At 43.4% G+C, this 20,455-nt stretch overlaps 1 long non-coding RNA gene across 2 annotated transcripts; it reads right to left on the bottom strand.

Annotated features, from left to right (window-relative positions):
- Positions 1–853: 853 nt before the first annotated feature.
- On the bottom strand, positions 854–19,517 carry LOC119167329 (uncharacterized). Of its 2 annotated transcripts, XR_012883984.1 has the most exons (6): positions 19,356–19,517; positions 9,481–9,629; positions 9,358–9,419; positions 7,288–7,363; positions 4,978–5,070; positions 854–1,132 (listed from the first exon to the last, which is right to left on the bottom strand). It is a non-coding gene; the product is annotated as an uncharacterized LOC119167329 (long non-coding RNA). The 2 variants fall into 2 exon arrangements; XR_005109205.2 differs by lacking the exon at positions 7,288–7,363 and having other exon boundaries at positions 19,356–19,513.
- Positions 19,518–20,455: the final 938 nt, after the last annotated feature.

Genomic DNA, 20,455 nt, shown 5'->3' with positions numbered 1-20,455 from the left:
TATACTTTTATTGCGGTTTTCTGGCGTAAAACTCGCAAACTATTGAAAGCCTGGATTGTTTTAGACCATTCTCTCATGATTGCGCCACCTACATATGTAACCTGGTTGATGCTGGACCTAAAGCTAGCCACAAGGATAGTGCTCAGATCGTCGACACTTCAAAAATATAACACGTCGTGTTCGATCTGATTACTGATGACCGAAGTCTGTGCTTCACGCTTCACCTGTTATTTCATTAGTGATTGATATGTGAGGTAAACGTGCCCATAACACTGTCTATTCTGGTGTTACTTCTCTTTGCTGGCCACATGTTAGCTGAACAGAACGGTTCACTTTGACTTGCCCCAGTTTGTTTTCTTCACCGTCAGAACCAGGTGACAACATGATGCTCGCAAATCTCTATTTAAAACTTGTCTTTGCCTACTCCCTGAATTTCCGTACATTCGCCATCTAAGCCATGCTCTCACTTGTAAGGTTGAAACAATATAGCAATATACGTGCCAAGCGTAAGTTACGGTAGACTGACGGATAGACGGACGAACAGCGGATCGACAGATGGACGAAACACAGATGGTTGGATGGACGGACTAGTGAGCGAGTGATCTCATGCGAGACTAGCGCCAGTCCACTAGTGACACCTCACTCGAGGGATCACCAGGCCTTCGCCGCACGGCAACTGTGCGTCGTGTGACGTCACTGGTCCTCACGCTTTCGCAGAACTGCTCGGCATAAGCCACGTGAAACGGCCCAATACTCAGCCAAGTGATCGAATATAGTATATTGTATCATTCAAGAAAAGTGCACAGTAAAGCAGGCTTCCTCCACTTTCCCTACAAACGACCAAATAAGACCGTTTTGCTGCCAGAATAAGCATACCGTTTATGTACAAAATACTTGCACTCTATCATAGCAATTCAAACACTGGTGTTTCTGAATGCGGTATGCGGCTTCTGTGATGGTATGGTCTTCTGTGGCATTTGATGCGCTTTAAAAATAATTTTCTGGCATACGGGATGATAGATAAGACGTCCTTGCTTTGCTTTGAGCTGAAAATAGTGTTCGCATGTTATTGATGGACGGCGATATTTTACAAGGAACGAGTTCCGAACTCGCAGCTCATGCCAAGGCTTCACTGAAAAGAAGAAAATATTGAAGTATCAACGGTCGTGAAAAAAGAATAATACATACTTTCGCAAAATAAAATGCGCACAAACAAAGTTATGGTTAATGTCATGGTGCTAACTGCAGGATAAATAGGCGAGCAGTTTGCATTCTCTTTGTGAGCAGTGTGCATGTAAGCAGTGTGAAGAAGACCTTCTGGCCGGCTCCAACATGAGCTGTTGCTTCCTTTGACACCGAAATTGACGAAAATAAGTTGTAAGCAAAGCAGGGACACTATACGGGAAGAAGGGAACACTATACGGACAATATATGGGAAGAAGGGAACACTGACCTGATTTACACACTTTTTTTGTATATCTGAATATTGTATGCGACGTGCATGTGCAACGTGCCTGTATAAGAATTGCGAAGGTTCACCTACTTCTTAACGATCTGTTCATTTTAAATTAGGGGCATAGCAAACTTCCTAATGCGTGCTTCGCACATGCTTAATTACTATTGCACTTGAAAACCACCCAATCTTTTTGGTCCGCTGTTAAATTTGTTGTATGATATTGTAATAGCTGTTATAGAATACTCCTTGTTTTCTAGAAAGCCTATGTTGCACTAATTAACACTTTGCTCTAATATTTGCGCCTGAGGTCACTTTAGAAATTAATTATCCTATGAACCGATGGTCACAAAACCTCTCCAGTTCGGTGAAGTATGCGGGATTATAAACAACGGTCAGTGAATTTCGACAAGGACTCGCACTCTTTCAAAAGAAAACTGCTTTAGGCTTTCAGTAAAAGCCTTGGTGAGTACAATGCTTACAGAAACTATCATCCTTATGAAGCAGCCCGCTTTCTCAGGTATTTATTACAGAGAATCTGTTTAAGCTATCAGTAATTTCTACTCTGTTTGGCCAAACAGCTCAGGTGAGTATGTCCTCCATGAATTGCACAAGGCCCACTAACCAGTAAAGCAGGTCCTATCGTTATACCAGAACTCTGCTTTGTGAAGCAGAGTGTTTATTTATTTATATATTTATATATTTATTTACATATTTATTTACAAAATACTGTCAACCTTCCTTGTAGGTTTTTACAGGAGTGGAAAAGATACAAACTTTTTACAAGCAAGGCATTGCAGTGGCAATACAAGAAGAGTGCGTAAGAAACAAACACAAGAGTAATGACATCATGACGTGCAAGCGTCCCGATCATGGTAGTAACTAATGCATACATCATACAGGCATAGCGATTCATTGCCTACAACCAAATGATATGAAAGAGTGAGAGAGCAAATACTAGCAATTATTAGAAAGAGAAAACAAAAGTTGAAAATAACAAGAACAATTAGGAAAGAAAATGAGAAAAGGGGACAGTGTGAGAAAGGAAGCCATAGAAGGAAAGAAATGGGGACGCTTATACTAAATCATCGAGGCTTTAAAGTGACGCTGCGCGCTTCTGTAGCTGAACAGAACTAATAATCTAGAAACAACCTTAATTCTAGCTCAATCCTGGAAACAACCTATAAGCAATCCAGCAGCAGCGTAGATCACCCAACTCTTGCCTAGCAACAACGTAAAAGTAATCTAAAATTGACGTAGACGAACATAGGTAAAGCCTAGAAAAAAAAACAATAAGGAACCTAGAAGGCACCTAGTATTACCTTACGAAAGCATCGCACTAACCTCAATATAACCTATCATCGTCTAGTAAAAGCGCAGAAACAACCTATGAGCAACCTCATTTGACTCATGAAACGTGCAGCAAGTCTATCTATCTATCTATCTATCTATCTATCTATCTATCTATCTATCTATCTATCTATCTATCTATCTATCTATCTATCTATCTATCTATCTATCTATCTATCTATCTATCTATCTATCTATCTATCTATCTATCTATCTATCTATCTATCTATCTATCTATCTATCTATCTATCCACCTACGACTTTTAGCGCTCCTGGCCGTTTCGATAGTGGTATCAAGACAAAAATAGCTATGAGATAACATGACTGTATGACGAGCTTACTTGACTAGTCATAACATGAAAATCATGACATGTATGCCATGAATGTCATGTTTTAGATTTCGTGGTCATGCTGCTCTTCCGATGGTTTCGTTCGCATGACATGTTGCAAAACTGGTATGGTATGACATGACTGCATGGCGAACAGAAGTGACAGACCCTAACATGAGAATCATGACATGCATTTTATGTAAGTCCTGAGTCGTGACTACTTGCCACTCTCAAGATACGCTGGCAGCCGTTTCGTGAGCTTCACATGCATATACTAAATTTAGTACTACGGAACGTTAATCAATGACTAAGATATGTGACTGGTGCAAACATGATAATCATGATATGTGTGTCATTGAAAACATTACTTCATGCTGCGCTCATAGCGTGCTCGCAGCCGTTTCACTAGCTCAACATATATCAAATTTGGTATCAAGTAACATGAATAGACGACGAAGGCGAATGACACGTCTAAACATAATAATCATCATTTAAAAGTCATATACAGCATAACTTGTGTCCGCCTGATAACGTTGTGCTGATTTTAAAGTGATATTTACAGCAACCTCCCTCATTTTTGCCTCTCATATCATTCATTCCCACTGTACGTGAAATCTGCCATTTTTTTAAGTAAAAGCACCCTTGCTTCTGTCGCAGTATCCCTAATCCTCACTTATATTTCCCATCCCCATGCTATAACTATATTCGCTTCTTGGCTATTCGTCGCTTGGCGTGGCAAAATTGGCTTTCCACGCTCTTGTGGTTCCTCCTTGTGGTTCTTCCTTATGTGGTTCCTCCTTAAAAATTAGGTTTTATGCCGGAAAACAGTAGGACTTAAGCGTGACTAAAAATCAACGCCGTTAAGAAGAAATATACGATGTTTTTTTCCAAATTTTTGAAGGAATACTGAGAAGCACTTTGTGCTTTCAGGAGGTTGGCTACGAATTATCTTCAGACTAAGCTCTTAAAGGAATGAGGTCTCAATGCGTCCAGTAGCGACGCGTTGTAAGACGGAATGAAGGATGAGAGGAGCAGGTAACGATCAAAACCTGGGGTCTACAGCATGAAGGCGAGTATCCTTGACTAAAGGGTATTTAAATCACCCTACCAGAAAAAAAAACTGCCTGAGAATATTATGATAGCGTTTCTATAGGCGGGCGAAAGAAAAAAGTTAGATAAATACAAAGAAAGGGAGAAAAAAGAAAACAGTGAAAGGAAAACAGGAAAACTTGAAGACAACAAGAAAATGAAACCAGAAAAGAGAAATAAAGCATACATAGTCACTTACAGTACAACTGTAAGCAATCGGGTGGGCAAGGAAAGTGAGGAGGAGAATGAAAGATTTAAAAGCACAAGGTACTCGTGTATACTGCAGTATTGAAAGGGGGTGTGGAACAGAACTGTTAGTGAGTGGAAGTCATGTGAAGGTGAGTAAAGGGAAGTGTCTATGGAAGAGCCACCAGCTGCACACTTTCTCCAGTCGCCACACCAGTAGTGTGTAGCTGGGTCAATTTTTTTTATGTATGCGCTGTATATTACAGATGCAGCATTCTTGGAATTTCTAACACCGAGTGACCATTTTGTTTTGAATGCTAAAAAATACAAAATATTTAAACATTATGTGGGCACCACGTGTAATATTTACCCTCTAAAGTAACCATAAACAATGCAGGCTTGTGCAATCGACTTACATTGAAATCAAGTGCGCTTTAATGGCTTACAATGTCTGTGTACAAAGAACTCTTTCAATAGGGTAATGATGATCCAGTTGATTGTTTAACCAAGAGCAACGTTGCCAAGTAAATGATTTCTACAGTTTTATCTAGAAAAAATTTGCATACTAACTTTTAGTGTGAAACATTGGAGAAACACGGATGACAGCACATACATTTTCTGAATCAAGATATGTAAGATGGTTTTTAAATAAGACTTTAGAATCTGAAAAAAAGGAAAGTAAGTTTTGTCACTTTTCAGCGCTTGAAAAGCTATCGCAGGGGAATATTCATAAAAAAGTAAATTCATGTCAGACGTCTTGCCCAACTACTTCACGTATGTTGGAATCAGAAAAAAAAAACTTTTTAGGGGCGAAGCTCCTTATGGAGTGACTTATACGTTATCTGTTGTCGTAGTGCTTAACCTGTGTCACATACCCAAATACCAGTGACACATACCTGCCCTTGGGTGCATATCCACACGTCTATATGTCACGAAAACTGTAGCACGGTGTCGTTATCACGCTCTCAGTGTTAACAAAGCGCTGACAGCAGAAATGTGGCACATACTCTCGTTAAGCTCTTGGATTGTTCGCTAGATGACGGTACTTGTATATGATGAATATATAATAAAAAAACGCGAGATGGCGGTACTTGAAGTGTTCACTTGATGGGCGGACCGACGGACGCACGGGCGGACAGAGAGACACACGAACGGACGATTGGACGGGCGACTGGATGCACGGACGCACGCACAGACAGATGCATGGATGGACGCATGAACGGGCACACGTACGGATGGACTGACACATGAAAGGATGGACGCATGAACGGACGCACGAATTGACGTACGTACGGACGGACGGACGCACGGCCGAAAGCATGGACTGATTGATGGATGCTTCGCCCCACTCATCATCATTCATTCCGTGAATATGCTGTGATTTTGTTAATTAAAATAAATGCGTATTGATCGAGCGTTTTCACAGAAAAACTATCATTTAGGGCTTATTGACACATTCAGAATATTTTCTACACGATCGCTCTCGTGCAATCAAAGCTCTTAGCAGAGCTTAGCAGAACTCAACGTCACTTTACTCTGGGAAAGAAAAAGCATATACGGCTGGATGGGAATGTCAAGCAACTGGTTTCTGAAATGTAAAGGACATTCAAATTCATTGCTGCTTGAAAAATCAAAAAGAAGTAATTATGAACTTTCAGTTTGGGAGGAAATGAATTCTAATGGGCCACTAGCTTATTTTGCCTAAAACATAACCAATATATGTGATCCCAATTGCAACTTTAGGTGCAGCAGTCGGGTGTAGCCAATTGTTTTCAGCTGATCGGTTGACTTTAAAATTATATACCACATCTAGGATTGACTTCGACAACGCCCTCAATGACGACACTGTTTCTCTAGCTGTTATCAACCGTCAATATGAATAATTTGTTTTGTGGCGGTACTTTCCCGCCGCATGGCCACTTATCGACGCTCGGTTATTAATCTCCCCCATGTCAGTGTAACCATGTCGTCATAGAAAGTTCAAAATGCGAAGCATTTCTTAGCAAACTTCGGTAACTTCGGTAGCCTGGAAATTATCTCTGTCTGAATTTTATGTAATTCCAAGTACTTTCACACTGCCTCATAAATTAAAGCCAGTTCCTTGCTTGTCGTTTGTTTATTGTGTTCTAATACTATAATCAATCCATTCGAGTTAGTCGTCCATTTCCTCAGTGTAATTTCTGCTTGCTGCATAATCTCTTTAGCTTCTCTGCAGGTTTGAAGTACTTTCTCATCTGACTGTGCTCCAACCACCAGATTGTCAACGTAAAATGATTCGCTGAGAAGTTTTGGGGTCCTAGCTTTGTTTGAATTCACGCTTCTCAAATGGTGGAGTATAGATGCCGTCAGTAGGTAAGGACTGCATGTCGCTACGAATGACACTCGCGTCTTTCTCCACTCCTAGATATCTTCCTCTGAGGAGCGCTGTGCTTGTTTTTCTCGAAACAACCGGAACCTAAAAGCGTCTCTGCATATCTCAGCATGTTGTAAAAATTTTGAACTTTGATGGCTAGAATTTCTAGGCTTTCTTTTCAAATCAATTTTTGTACACCTGAAATTCAGAGGGCAACATCATGTTTACTTATTCATAAAAGGTGTATGTTGTTTTAAATAAAATAACAGAAATGTGCACTTAATAGCTGCAGTGCTTACAGAGAAAATATTTGTTTTTATACGAAAAGGAGTGCTTCGAAGAGAACGCCATTTCAAGTCTGTGTTGCCGTAAAGTCAAGATAGAATGCCCCAGCTGTGAAACGTTTGTCATAGTTCATATTATTCCCCGAAAATTTGTATCATGCGTTATTCAGGATACTTCACACTCATGCAAACCAAAAATAAATCTTGCTTAGCACTTCAAAATTAGGCAACGCTAGCACTCACTGGTCTCATCTCGGTGTGTTGACTGTGTACTTGGAGGTACTGCTTCTCCAAAAGTTTAGCTTCTTGCGCGTATTAGCTGAAAACGACAGCATTGAGGTGTTCTCGATGCGTTGGTGGAACAAATCACAACTGTACGCTGCCCTACATGGCAAGAATTGCAGAACCCGCTTGCATAATGCAGGTTGAGTAACAACGGAAACGCAGATATCAACTTTCACACCCAAACTTCAGTGACTATCACGACCTTAGTACACTGAAAAGTGACAGTTGTTACAGCCTATCTAGGTCGATGTACTTCCACTTTAAATAACTATGCATATAAACAATATTGCATGCTCTTACATTCACAATGACAATGCCTCGGCAGAACTCGCGCCTTTAATGGGTGCCGTCCCAGTATCAGGCGCGCTTGGCGTCAGTTTAAGTGTTTTTGTTGCGCTAATGCACACGCCATATAGTAGAAACACTTGTAAATGCTGAAACGTCGTGCCATAAAAATCGAAAAATTACATTAAGTCGATTTTGCCCGTCTTCGGAGGCCTTTCCACGCAATGAACGAACAATTTTATTTACCTAAAAAATTTTGAAGGGTCACCTGGGCGAAAACCTGCTGCATCAGCTTGATGATGACCCCTATAGGTTTCCGTACATGGCAATAGCATACACTTGACAAGCGCCACAAAGCGATTTTTAGATATCACTCACATTGAAAGGTGGTATACATATAAAAACGAATCATAAATGTTTACACATATAAACACAAAATATACTTGAAATGTGCTTACCGTATGCATAAAATGTAGCGTTCACACTTCACACATGAAAGCAGAGCAAGCAAGAAGTTGATAGCAGTCGCCATTCATAATCAATATTTCTATAGCGCAGGGGCGAGTGACGTGTTACCTCTCGTTTGTGTGCTGTGCTGGCGACATGTAAGTTCGAACAATGAAGCTTTTATTCAAAGCAATATATTCATTCGTCTTATGAATTTAAGAACGTTACTCTCCGACATGTATCAGTCATCTACGTTTTTCGCCTATTGATGACCAGCGAAAAGTGAAAAATACCCTACACATGATAAAAAAATGTATTATTGCCCTATTAACCCATGCTTGCCGAAATATTTTGAATATGCCCTGCAGATTGCGTAATTACTTTACAATTGGCAACACTAGTTGTGGTTCCTATTTCGGTTTTCTAGTGTCCACATAGACAACTGTTAGAATGCTATCACTGCCGAGTTCAGAGTACGCCAACCCATCTAAAAGCCATCGAAAATTTTGGGCTGTATTGTGCACCACACCCGAATTGGTGGTGGTAACATCCTTATTAACAACTCCGGCAAATTCATGGCCTGGGAGGAGGTCTCTCCCGAGGAGGACTGGAGACCCGGTCTCCTCGCCGCCTCGTGGGCTTCCTGGATGGCCACAGCTGATCTTGAGTATTGGAGCTAAGCAGCGCAGCCGCCCACTGCACCGCAGCCTCATCTTTGGAGACTGCATTTTTTTTTGCTAAAACTGCACATTCCCAGAGAATGTGCATAAGTGATGCGTGAGTCCAGCCGGACGATTTGCAAGTATCATCTGAATAGGCATTTGGATATATATTTTTAAGATGAATCGAGTTGGGCAAGATTCGAATTCATAATTGTGTCTAATCTATATACCCCTTCGAATCTGTCGAGTTCGGAGCTTGGTGGTCGATAAATATGCCTAGATTTTTTATAAAAGTTCGTAATTTGGAACTATTGGCTCATTATAAATTTCCATGTTCAGCCCTCCATGGGATGCCCGTCTTCCGGAGAGGACCATTCTACGAGGGCGCTGAACGTTAGACCACCCGAAAAAAAAAAATATTATTTCTGTGAGTCAACACACATTTACTGTGGTATTCTCATCTTTCGTAAGAAAATAGTGTTTAACATTTTTACAAGGGCTGTATGTTTCGAGTGCATGTGTACAAATTAATAATAACTTTGCGAGAATATACGGCTATATAAGCGTACAAACGCTACAACACGAGTTTTTGTAAGGGGTATCGGAACAAGTAATTTCAGATGTTGCTGATTACCTTTTCTGCCAGTAATCATGTTGTTTTGGTATTTAAAAACGCCATGCATTTTGACGGAAGTCCTGGACATAAGAAAATGACAATTAGCAGTGCAGCGCAACGCCTCGTAAAATTTTTGTATACTTCTGCTTTTGCGGGAACTTCACATAGTAGGTATGTTGGTATACAAGACTTTCTTCCTGAAGTCGTTCTGTAACATCCACCACACACCAGTGGTTGTCCCATTTGCTGCTCGTGTTGTACGTCCATATGGGATCAGTTGTGCTTAAGAACTAAAAGAGAAGTAAACCAAAATTATGCCCCATATAATTTGTTCATGTTTTTGAAGTTTGCTATGTTTTATTCTATTTTTATATTAGAGCTACAGCTAAGAAGACGTGAAATATAATGACCACACTTATACTGACGTAAGAATAATAGGTTGCTACAAAAAAAGCGGGCTAGCTTTTGGAAACGTTCACTTCAAATAATATTTTTGGGAACGTGGCATGAAATTTGCGCTAATGAAAAAACACATACCAGGAGAGTTTTTCATAATAAAGAAAAATTTTAAAATTACTAACCAAAAAACGAGGAAAAAGTTTTTCTCGTGTGTCTGCTTTCTTCGGAAGCTAGTTTTATTTGTAACTTTCAAAAAGCCAATCATTCATGCGAAGCTACACCAACCAAACACGTAAAACTTTTTCGAGGTTGGTAAAATGTTCACCGAGGACTTTTAACTCGTGACGAGTATCCTCTAAATTCGCTCGTTTGGCGCTGCTTTTATCAGTTTTCAGTGATATTATGGCTACTTCTTGGCTTCATTTCTGAGCACAGGTCAGTAAAATCTCCGTTCAAATACGAAAAGAGCCCCTTCAGGAAGCTACAAGAACTTTGGCTAGTCAGGGATATCTGGAAATTTAAGCTTAGCGTAGTGTCGCAGCTGCGACCGTTTCGCTGCGAAAATAATTTTTATACATGCTGTCGCTTCCTTCACATTGTAGATATAGCCCTCGCCCATTATCGCTGCTGTTCTTGGTCGGACGGAGCTTCGAAAGATCTAACTTTTTTTTATGCAGTATTGATTCACAGCTCGAGGCATTCTCCGCTCTATTGTTAAATCAATCGACGTCTGCTCAAACGTGCTTCATTAATGTTTGTCTTTCTTTCACGTGCAGTAGTTTTTTTATGGCGCTGGTATGGAGGACGACGACGAAGTGTCTATTTCATTGAACGCTTGTACCCTTGTCTCAAACTTTCTATTTGTTTTACCGCAAATTCTGGGAGCTGCCGCTCCCTCCTTGCGAGATTGGATGAAGAAGCCTCTCAGGATTTTCGAGGTGGACAACCGCTACGTCTGGCAGCGGCTAGGAAACGTGGGACCACCTCAAGTGGCACAGACAGCGAGGCAACGGAGCTCTATTCCGACTGTTTCGAGTCATCGGATGACGACTACACAGTCGTCATGAGCCGCAATGCAAAAAGAAGACTGCTACGAACATTGTCGACGACGAGTATATCCACCGTGCAGGCTAACGCGCAGCGTTGGCCCCACACTATACTCTTTATGGCTGTGGACCCTTCAGCCAACCTACGGGGACTTAACAGGCAAGTACTTTCTGCATACCTCAAAGGACTCGCTCCAAATGAAATTAAAGACGTCAGGATCAGCTCAAGGAAGAATGTTCTGGCAGTTGATGTTCTACACCGTAGCGCGCTGCAAAGCCTACAGAACATCTCGGAAATCGACAGAGTCACAGTTAAATCAGTAATCCCCACTGACTGTAAGGGCAATGTTGGCGTCATTTATGACGTGGACATTTCCATTCCCGCTGACGATTTCCCAATCTTGATAAAGCCAACTACAGGTGACATCCTCATCAAGCGCATCACAAGGCTTGGACAGTCACGATGCCTGAAGATTGTTTTTGAGAGAGACAGTCTTCCCCCACACGTCAAAGTTGGTCACGTTTGCCGTCAGGTCCATCCATACATACCGAAGCCCCTAAAATGCTTCAGATGCTTCAAGATGGGACATGTCAAATGAGTATGTACCAGCAATGTCGTGTGTCCGCGGTGTGCCGAACCTCATTCAGAAGACACCTGCCCCGCAACTGCCTCCAAATGCTCCAATTGCCACGGCGCTCATAAAGCGTCGTCTAAAGATTGCCCACGAGTGAGAAATAAACATGCGGCACTGAAACGCATCGTGCGCGACAATTCAACGCACAGGAAAGCCACTGCTACTGTCAGGCGACGTCGGCGTCACCACAGAAGATCATCACGCAACGTGACATCTGCCGATGAAGACCCGTCATCTCAAGCAAGAAGAGCTGGCCCCCCATCGTCAAGCTCTATGAAGACGGATACACCGAAAACATAATCAGGGTCAAGACTCCCACCTCGTGAAGAGTGGCCATCACTTCCACGAACACAGCCTGTTTCAGAGGTACATCGATCCCCGCCAACCTCGATGCCATCACGAACCACTGATGAAAAGACAACTGAGGACCGCCAGGTCATCAACATGTTGCAGACCCTTATGAGCACAATGCGCATGCTCCTAAGCAAAATGAACACCCCATCAGCGCAGAGCGCACTCCAAGTGCTGGACACTTTGAGTCCGGTGCTTGCAGCTCTAAGGTAAAACGATGGCCCGCAACATGTTATCCTTTCGAGAGGAGGTCAAGAACGCATCTGTCTTTCAGTGGAACGCCAGAGGACTTAGGGCGCGTATGTCCGAGTTCCGGCTATATGTATTCACGAACCAGTTCTCCATAATTGTGATTTGTGAACCAAACCTGTCAGCTCAGATGAGACTGTCTGGATATGAGTGCTTTATGTCTTCTACCCACGGAGAGCGCAGCAAGGTCGTTGTGTTCATACGGTACGCCTTAACTTATGTTCATCACCCTGTACCCCCTGACGAAGAAAAGCAGTACGTTTGCCTAACAGTTAGAAACAAGAAGACCACATTCACCATCATCGGAGCCTACTTACATCCATCAAGTCGCCTAGACCGTGAGGGCTTGCGCGGAATTTCGAATTCAACTTTCCAGCCATGGGTGATAACGGGTGACTTCAATGCCCACCACTACTTATGGGGAAGCTCCAGGGTCAACACTATAGGTAGACGGGTAGTGTATTTCGCTTCTGAATGTGAACTTATCCTCGTGAATGACGGCAGCCCTACTTATCTGCGCGGATCGGCCGATAGCAGTTGCCTGGACCTCACTTTTGTCTCACGCTCGTTCACACGCAGAGTGCACTGGTTTTCGGATTTGGAAACAAGGGGCAGTGACCACATTCCAACATACCTGAATATTGACGGCTTTCCAAGTTTCAAGTCCTCCAGAGTCGTCCAGTGCACCAATTGGCAAAAATACAAGTTAATTATGGAATACTATGTTGGCGCCTCACCTTTCAACCTAGAGGACGCAATAAAGAGTGCCCTACAGTCAACGACGTGTTCGCTTCCTGTGAGCTCATCTCGCACTGATATGGACATTGATCTCGAGAAACTCCGAGCGATTCGTCGTCGTGCAGAACGACGTTATAGACGCACGAGGTCACTTGATCTCAGAGTGGCCAGACGCACACAAAAGAAAATACAGCGTCACATAGACAAGTTGGACAAGCAACGATGGGTATCTTTTTGCGAGTCTTTGGATCCCAAAAAACCTCTGTCACTAATCTGGAGAACTGTCCGGGGTCTTCGTACAACCATTACTCAGCGCTACCCATTAAAATCTCTGGCACTTCACTTACTCTGCGAAGAGATTGATGTCGCAGATTCTTTCTGTCGAAGGATTGTCTGCGCCTCAATTTCAACTAGGACAAAGATGCCCGACTTTTCTGTATCCTCACGTGATCCCCGAATGGAGATTTCGTTTTCAATGGATGAACTAAAGGCTGCGCTTGCTTTGTGTAGACGTTCTTCAGCGCCAGGACCTGACAGCATCACTTACCGCGCTCTGTGTCACCAAGGAGATCAAGCTCGGCCGGCACTCTTGCAGCTGTACAACGACTCCTGGCAAACTGGCATAGTTCCACAGGAATGGAAGTCAAGTCACGTGATTCCACTTCTCAAAGCCGGCGAGTCACCCTTTGACATCTCAGGCCGCTCGTCAATTGACAATGTAGTTGACTTGGTGACCTATGCAGAACACCAGAGGGCCTCTTAACGGTTACCAGAGGGCCTCTTAACGGCTGCTCTGTTTCTTGACGTTAAAGGGGCATACGACAATGTCACCCATGAAGCCATTCTCAGCGCACTAGAAGGAGTGGGACTCGGTGGCAGGATATATACGTGGGTTCAGAGATACCTACAGAATAGATAATTTCACGTGCAGACAGAGAATCGCCCGACACCCGAGTATTACTGCAGCCGAGGGGTCCCGCAAGGCGGAGTGCTAAGCCCGACGCTGTTCAACTTAACACTCATTGAACTAGTTGGCAAGCAACCAAGCAGTGTACGACTTTCCATTTTTGCTGATGACATCTGTGTGTGGACATCAGGTGTGACTCGACTTCAACTTCGCGCTCGACTTCAGAAGGCAGCATCAGTGACATCGTACCACTTACGCAAACAAGGGCTTGAAATCGCAAGTGAGAAGTGTGCAGTCGTGGCTTTCACCAGAAAACCAATGTCCGCTTAGGGCATATCAATTAACGGGCAGTTGGTGTCATGCAGCCGGAGTCACAGGTTCTTGGGAGTCGCAATCGACCAAAACCTGTCTTGGACACCCCACGTAAACTACGTGAAAAAGCAGCTGACTGACATTTGCCACTTATTCAGGTTTCTTGCTGAGAAAAGTTGGGCAATGTCTGTCGAGTCTATGTTACAGCTGTACAAGGTATTATTTACTGGATTCCTGCGGTATAGCCTACCTGTTATATCTAACACGTGCAAAACGAACCTGAGCACAATCCAAAATATTCAACCCCAAGTGCTTAGGATATGCCTTGGTTTACCCCGCTGCGCATCGACAGCTGAAACAATTGCCATTGCACAGGACTACTCGATCATGACGCACATCACCATTGAAACGATGCGTACGTACCTCAGGCAACATGCTAGGAATCCTTCCCACCACTTGGCAACCCTCGCTACTGAAAGGCCCCGCACAAAATTTAATGCAATTGTCTGTGCTCATCGTGCGTCGTTTACGTCAGGTTTTACGCCTGCTGAGAAACTGGTGTATCTTCCGTGGTGCCTTACACTTCCGCAAGTATGTGTTTCAATTTCAGGAATACAGAAAAAATCAAATTTGCCTTCATCAGCCCTAAAAAAATTGGGCTTGAGCCATCTGCACGAAATGTACAAGAACCACGTGCACATATACACCGATGGTTCAACCACAGCGTCTGGTTCTGGTGGTGCGGTGGTGATTCCAGCTAGAGTAATCACTCTGCGAATTAAACTGTCACATGTCGCTACGTCCACGGTGGCAGAATTTACGGCTTTGCGTGGCGCCCTAGAGTACATCAAATCCCAAAGACCGAGTAAGTGGGCTGTGTTTTCCGACTCAAAACCAGCCCTACAGAGCATGCAGTCAGTCCTTCGACGAGGTTGCCATGATCAATTAACTCACGAAGTTGTCAAGCTTGTTCACCACGTCACAGAAACAGGCCACGAGGTCAAGTTTTAGTGGCTTGCTGGCCACTGTGGGATCAGTGGCAATGATTCCGCAGACAACGCGGCTCGCACATCGCACCAAGAAGAACACACCCTTCGGATTCCTTTGTCAAGGACTGACGCTGCAAAGCAACTTCGTCACCTGGCACGTAGTCTGAGTCTGCAAGAGTGGAACACCCCAAGCATAAGACATACGAGACTATACCAAATAAACCCTCGACTGGAACTTCGACCTCCATCCGGACTTCGTCGACGTGAAGCTTCACTTCTTTGTCGCCTTTGGTGGGGGGTTGCCTTCACAAAACCATATAGAACCCTCATCGGATTGACCGACAATGCGGAATGCGACGTCTGCTGCACCAAAGAAGACATCGACCATCTGATATGCCAGTGTCCTCAATTTTCCTCTGAAAGACAGAAGCTTTCGGACGCATTGTGACAATTGGACGATCGGCCACTCTCTGTGCAGATGCTACTGGAACACCGTCATCGCCTTTCGTCAGCTCAAAAAGCAGTCAAAGCTGTCTTGTGCTTTTTGAGGACTACAGGCCTATGTGACCACCTTTAACTTTTGTGTAGTGCCACCGCTGCATACGCACCAGCCGATCGACTGACAATCCTCCTTTTTTCTCTCTCTCTCTCTCTTTCTCTTCTCTTTCCTCTCTCTCTATCACCTTTATGCCTTCTTCCTATTCCCCCAGCGTAGGGTAGCAAACCGGGCATGTGCCTTGTTAACCTCCCTGCCTTCCCTCTTGTTGTTTATCCCCCCCTGGTATATCGAAGAACGTGCGAAATTCATCCTCAAGCTGCGCATGAGTGATATTAGGCACGCGCCTTGCTACGATTAGAGATCGTCTGCTTTTTTTATTCTACCACTTCATTCCTTTTGTTTTCCGAAGAGCATCTGATCCAACATATATAAATAAAAATGCGGGGACTAAGATGCTCTAATTGCTTCATTTTGTTTTGGCAAACCGTGCCGGCGATCAACGATCATTGCTGTTCAGGAGCATATTTGAATCGGCGAGTGGTAGATGTATCAGACGACACCCGGGTGCCTTCGGAGACCTCGGGCGCCGCGGGCACATGCGCTCTCCTCCCGCGGCGGAAAACAAACAGTTCTGCAGGTCGTCGCAAGGATAGCAGCGCGCACGTTCACCAACCTCCTCTCCCAGGGTGAAATTATCGCGGCGCACGCTTCTGCTGCCGAATAAGTCCCCGAAAAAAAAATTGGTCTGAACCTACGTGTTACACAGTAAATGTCGTCGCAAGACGATAGTCTTGCGTCTGGAGAGAGTGAACAAGACGTTTATTGGATGTTCGGCGCAAGAAAATCGGTGAATGGTATTTTGAAGGCGCTGCGTTAGAGTGCCTAGAGCGTGTAACGGAGGCGAACAAGCGCTTCTAGGCACGTTAAACGCGATCGCCATCTGGCAGTTATCTTCGAAAACGAAGGCATGCGCGACCGCGGAGAAAGTCACGGAGGTGATAAGATGTAGAATGGAAAGCGACGGGCAGGTGCCACCACCATGCCGTCGTAGCAAAGCGTTGGAAACACCTTCTTGAGCATCGCGTTGCAGTGTCAGCACAGCGCTTTACACGCTATAGCCCTTAGAGTGTTGTGTGTGTGTCCTTTTCTAGTGTAAAGGCAGACATTGAAAACACAGACATGTTGCTATGGCGCCAAAGATATGCGCAATATTCGCTTTTTTTAATTGACAATCGCACAACTATGAAAGCTAAACCTTGAGCAATATTGGTGGGCGCTGCGGATGTGGTTGGCCGTTCGGTGCCGTTTGAGGTATCGTTAGGGTGGAAACACAGGCAAACTCTGGCGCGAGTTTGCTGGGCAACCATTACGTGCCATATACACGTACGAATAAATAGGGCAGGGCTACTTTAATGCTTACGTGCCATATACACGTACGAATAAATAGGGCAGAGCTACTTTAATGCTGGCAGGCAAAGCTTGCTTGGTGTTGACATAATTGCTATTGCGACAATAGAATCAAAAAAATTTATAGCACAACGGTGGTATCTGATGGTCGACAGAAGTAGACAAGTAAATAATTTCCATTATGCAGCAGGCTAACGCTGCTGTGAAACTGCCATTCGTATGGGAAAATGCGACATCCCAACTGTACTCCCTTAAACGTGTCGGCCTGCGAAGCTGTCGCCCCTTCCCTCAGGCATCCAATTCTAATCACAAAATTTCAGAATGTTTTGAGAAGTGTTCTAGTTACCTCATATAATCGGCGATGACATGCGTTGACATTACAGCGAAGGCTACTGAGGCGGATTGTCTGCATGCACATTTGCGTTCCTCCTCAAGAAGTAGGGCAGCTGCTCATTTCGTTTGCACTAACACTCATCGATAATGCGTTTAGGGCATTACGCAAACATTTCGATTGTTCATTGTACATTTTAGTGATATTGCTGTATATTGTTTTTCGAAAACAAAACAACGTGTTTGCAGCGACACATCTATACAATATGTCATAGACGCCATGTTCATATCGAAAGAGGGCATGCTTGGGATGCTTTGGTGACTTCTAAGAAGTGGGGAAAAAAAGGAAGGCGTTCTTTAAAACAGAACAACCACTGTACCCTGGCATCGCAAAGCGGCGGTAATTTTTATTCGTGTCAGTTCTAGCATTTTGTAATCCTAATGTTAAGGTGTATGCGTCTGATAGCCAGTTTATAGCATGTTCTATGGCGGTGCCCTGTATTATGATTGGCCGAAATCATCACGCCTTCGTGATGGCAGGCTACTAATAACATTTCCAGAGTCGAAGAAGACCTACGCACAGTTCAGTGGTCTCGCAACGCAGCATAGGCTTCGCCTTTTTGTTCTGTCGTGAGATTCGCCCTGTATGAGCAGGTGCGCTTTCCGAGGGTTTCTAATAAAGTTGTCCATTCATCGAAACTTAACATCATAAATTATATCACGCCATACCTCGAAGACTTTGCATCTGTTGGAAAACCTTCTGCTTGTCGCGTGAAAACAGGCGTGAAGACGGCGGACAAAGAGGAAGAGCCAAACACACATGCATCCCTGTGTGTGGCTGTCTGTCGTTATGAGAACCAGAAAAAAGATCGAGGATTGAAATTTCGCGTTATTCGAACTTTTCGCTTAGTGCCGGCAGCAAGATTTCTATACAACTACCTAATTTCCTTCAGATTTATCACATAACTATTTGAAGTAACTTCTGCTACACTTTAGTTGGCCCGGTCATTATTTGGTTGTCATTCAGATTTCATCACAAGAATAGTAGCTAATATAATCCGCTTATTTTGCTGACTGAAAGCAACGGTCCTGTTCTTGTAGACTGGATGCGTACAGGTGGTATGCGAAAGATTATTAACGACAAAGTCTTGAATGTCTCATGAAGCGCACAACTTGACCTACCGCCTCGGCCAATTTTGCATACGACCAGCAAATATACAGCCTGATACAAGTGATGTGTTATCGAGTACTCTAACTGAAAAACATATGAAATGCAGATGACTAACATTACTGAATACCTGAAAGTGCCAACGGGAGATAATTTTGAGCCTGCTAGCACTATTAAGGACAAGACAGAATAGACATGCGCACTTTGTTTTTGCATCGCATGAAAATGCACGAGACCGTCCTGAGAAAGACGAGTTAGTCAGGTGACTCACGATCAGTAAAATGACTTGATGCTCACTATATACCAGTACGTTTTACGTACGCAGCAGTGTGACCCTTTTCAGTATGTTTTAAAATAACATTACAAGTGCATTATACAATTTGAAATGAACAGGCAAGCGAAACAAATGACTGCTCTTTGAAAAGTCACTACACACTGCCTATATATATTTTCAGATTTTTGCAAGGGCCGCAATACTATGTCAGTACTCCAGATGCAGAGTAGCGAAAACAAAACTTCTCTACAATCATATTGCGTCGAGTGGGCAGTTTCGTTCGACGCAATGACCATGCACGAAGATCTTCAATGTGTTGCTAACACTCAAGTGCTATTTTATAATACGTGCCACGTGCCCTGTACAATACTCTAAGCCACGTTTTCAACAACCTAAGATAGCATAGCACAGCAAGCATACAAAAAGTTGTGTAAACACAATACTTCGCGTTTGCAACAAACAGCGTAATTGATGTTTAAGAAAAAAATATATTTCCACTTAAATACATATTACATGTCCTGAATGATTTATGAAAAGAAAAGCAGCATAGAGTCGACCCATTTTACATCACCGTATGCCGCGGCATAGGTTTCAAGGCTGCGTGTTTTACAAATTCAGTGAACAACATGTAAAATCATAGTGATTGTTAAGGTAATCGTAAAACCCACTGGTAAATTAAAGAGACCTATTGAGGTATAAAACTTGACCTTACCTCTTTCAATTCATTTTCCTTTATAAATATCGAAAAGCCATATTGCAAGATATAAGTCGTGGTAAGAACAACTACAAAAACTACGTCCCGTATTATCATTGTTGCACTGCTGACGCACACTGAGAAAACGAGAAATAAACGCGTATCACACATGGTTGCACCTTTAAATGTAGCATATGGCTACTAGAAGACATTTAACGTTGTTATTTTAAGCTTTGTTTCGACTTGTTGTCCAAAACAATGATTGCCTTCTGCTGTTTCGTGGAAATGTTCAAGAAGAAACAGTTGGTTGTACCAGTGCGAAAGTTTGTATCAGAGTATCTATGACATACGACGTTCCTTGAACAATGGTGAATCCACTGCAGACAGTTTGCACATGTGCGCAATCTTAGGCAAGAATAACTGGCGATGCCTTCCTTATCAGCACAATCCTATTATGAGCAGCAATAGCGTGTATGGGCTTTACCAGAAATGTATTCAGCAATATAAAGAAGCTTCGTAAGAAAACAAACACATATCTCCGGTAATTTTCATGTAAATTTTTCAATAAAAATTGGCCCCGCATTTGCATGTTTCTCGGCAAGTGTTGAGGAACGGGATTCTAATTACAATAAAAATACAACGTTAAATATGATTTGCTGCGCGAGTACATCGCTTAGTAGTATTCTTACCCCCGTATTCACAAACGCTTATCGAGTCGACTTTCACCCTTCACTTGACAGAATTGAGCACTGCGCCATTGCTCGGCTGAAAATGACGCTGTCGTACTCAAGAATCGCAGTAAATTATCTCTGATATGTAGTGCCTTGCCGTTCTTAGAGATGGCACTCCCATCGGCTTTCTCAGGTGAAGGTGAAGCGTTGAGTGAAGGTCCGTTCTAGAATACTGGGGTTAGTCTAGGATCCCATAGGAGCGGGCCACGGTCCTCGCACGTTTTCCGAGGGCCTCTTAGGTCTTCGGACTCGAGGTGGACAGAGCGGCCTCTCATGCTTCCGTGTTGCGTTGTGTCCCGGGTTGCAAAGGAGTTGTGTCGACATTCCCATACTGTGTGGTACAGGGTAGCTATTTTATTGGCGCAGAAGCGGCACTGTGGTGCGCGT

This window comes from Rhipicephalus microplus, chromosome 6 (genome assembly GCF_043290135.1).
Source record: "Rhipicephalus microplus isolate Deutch F79 chromosome 6, USDA_Rmic, whole genome shotgun sequence".
Lineage (NCBI taxonomy): Eukaryota > Metazoa > Arthropoda > Arachnida > Ixodida > Ixodidae > Rhipicephalus > Rhipicephalus microplus.
The sequence above is the reverse complement of the archived record's forward strand: the minus strand, read 5'-3'. Positions and strand labels throughout refer to the sequence as shown.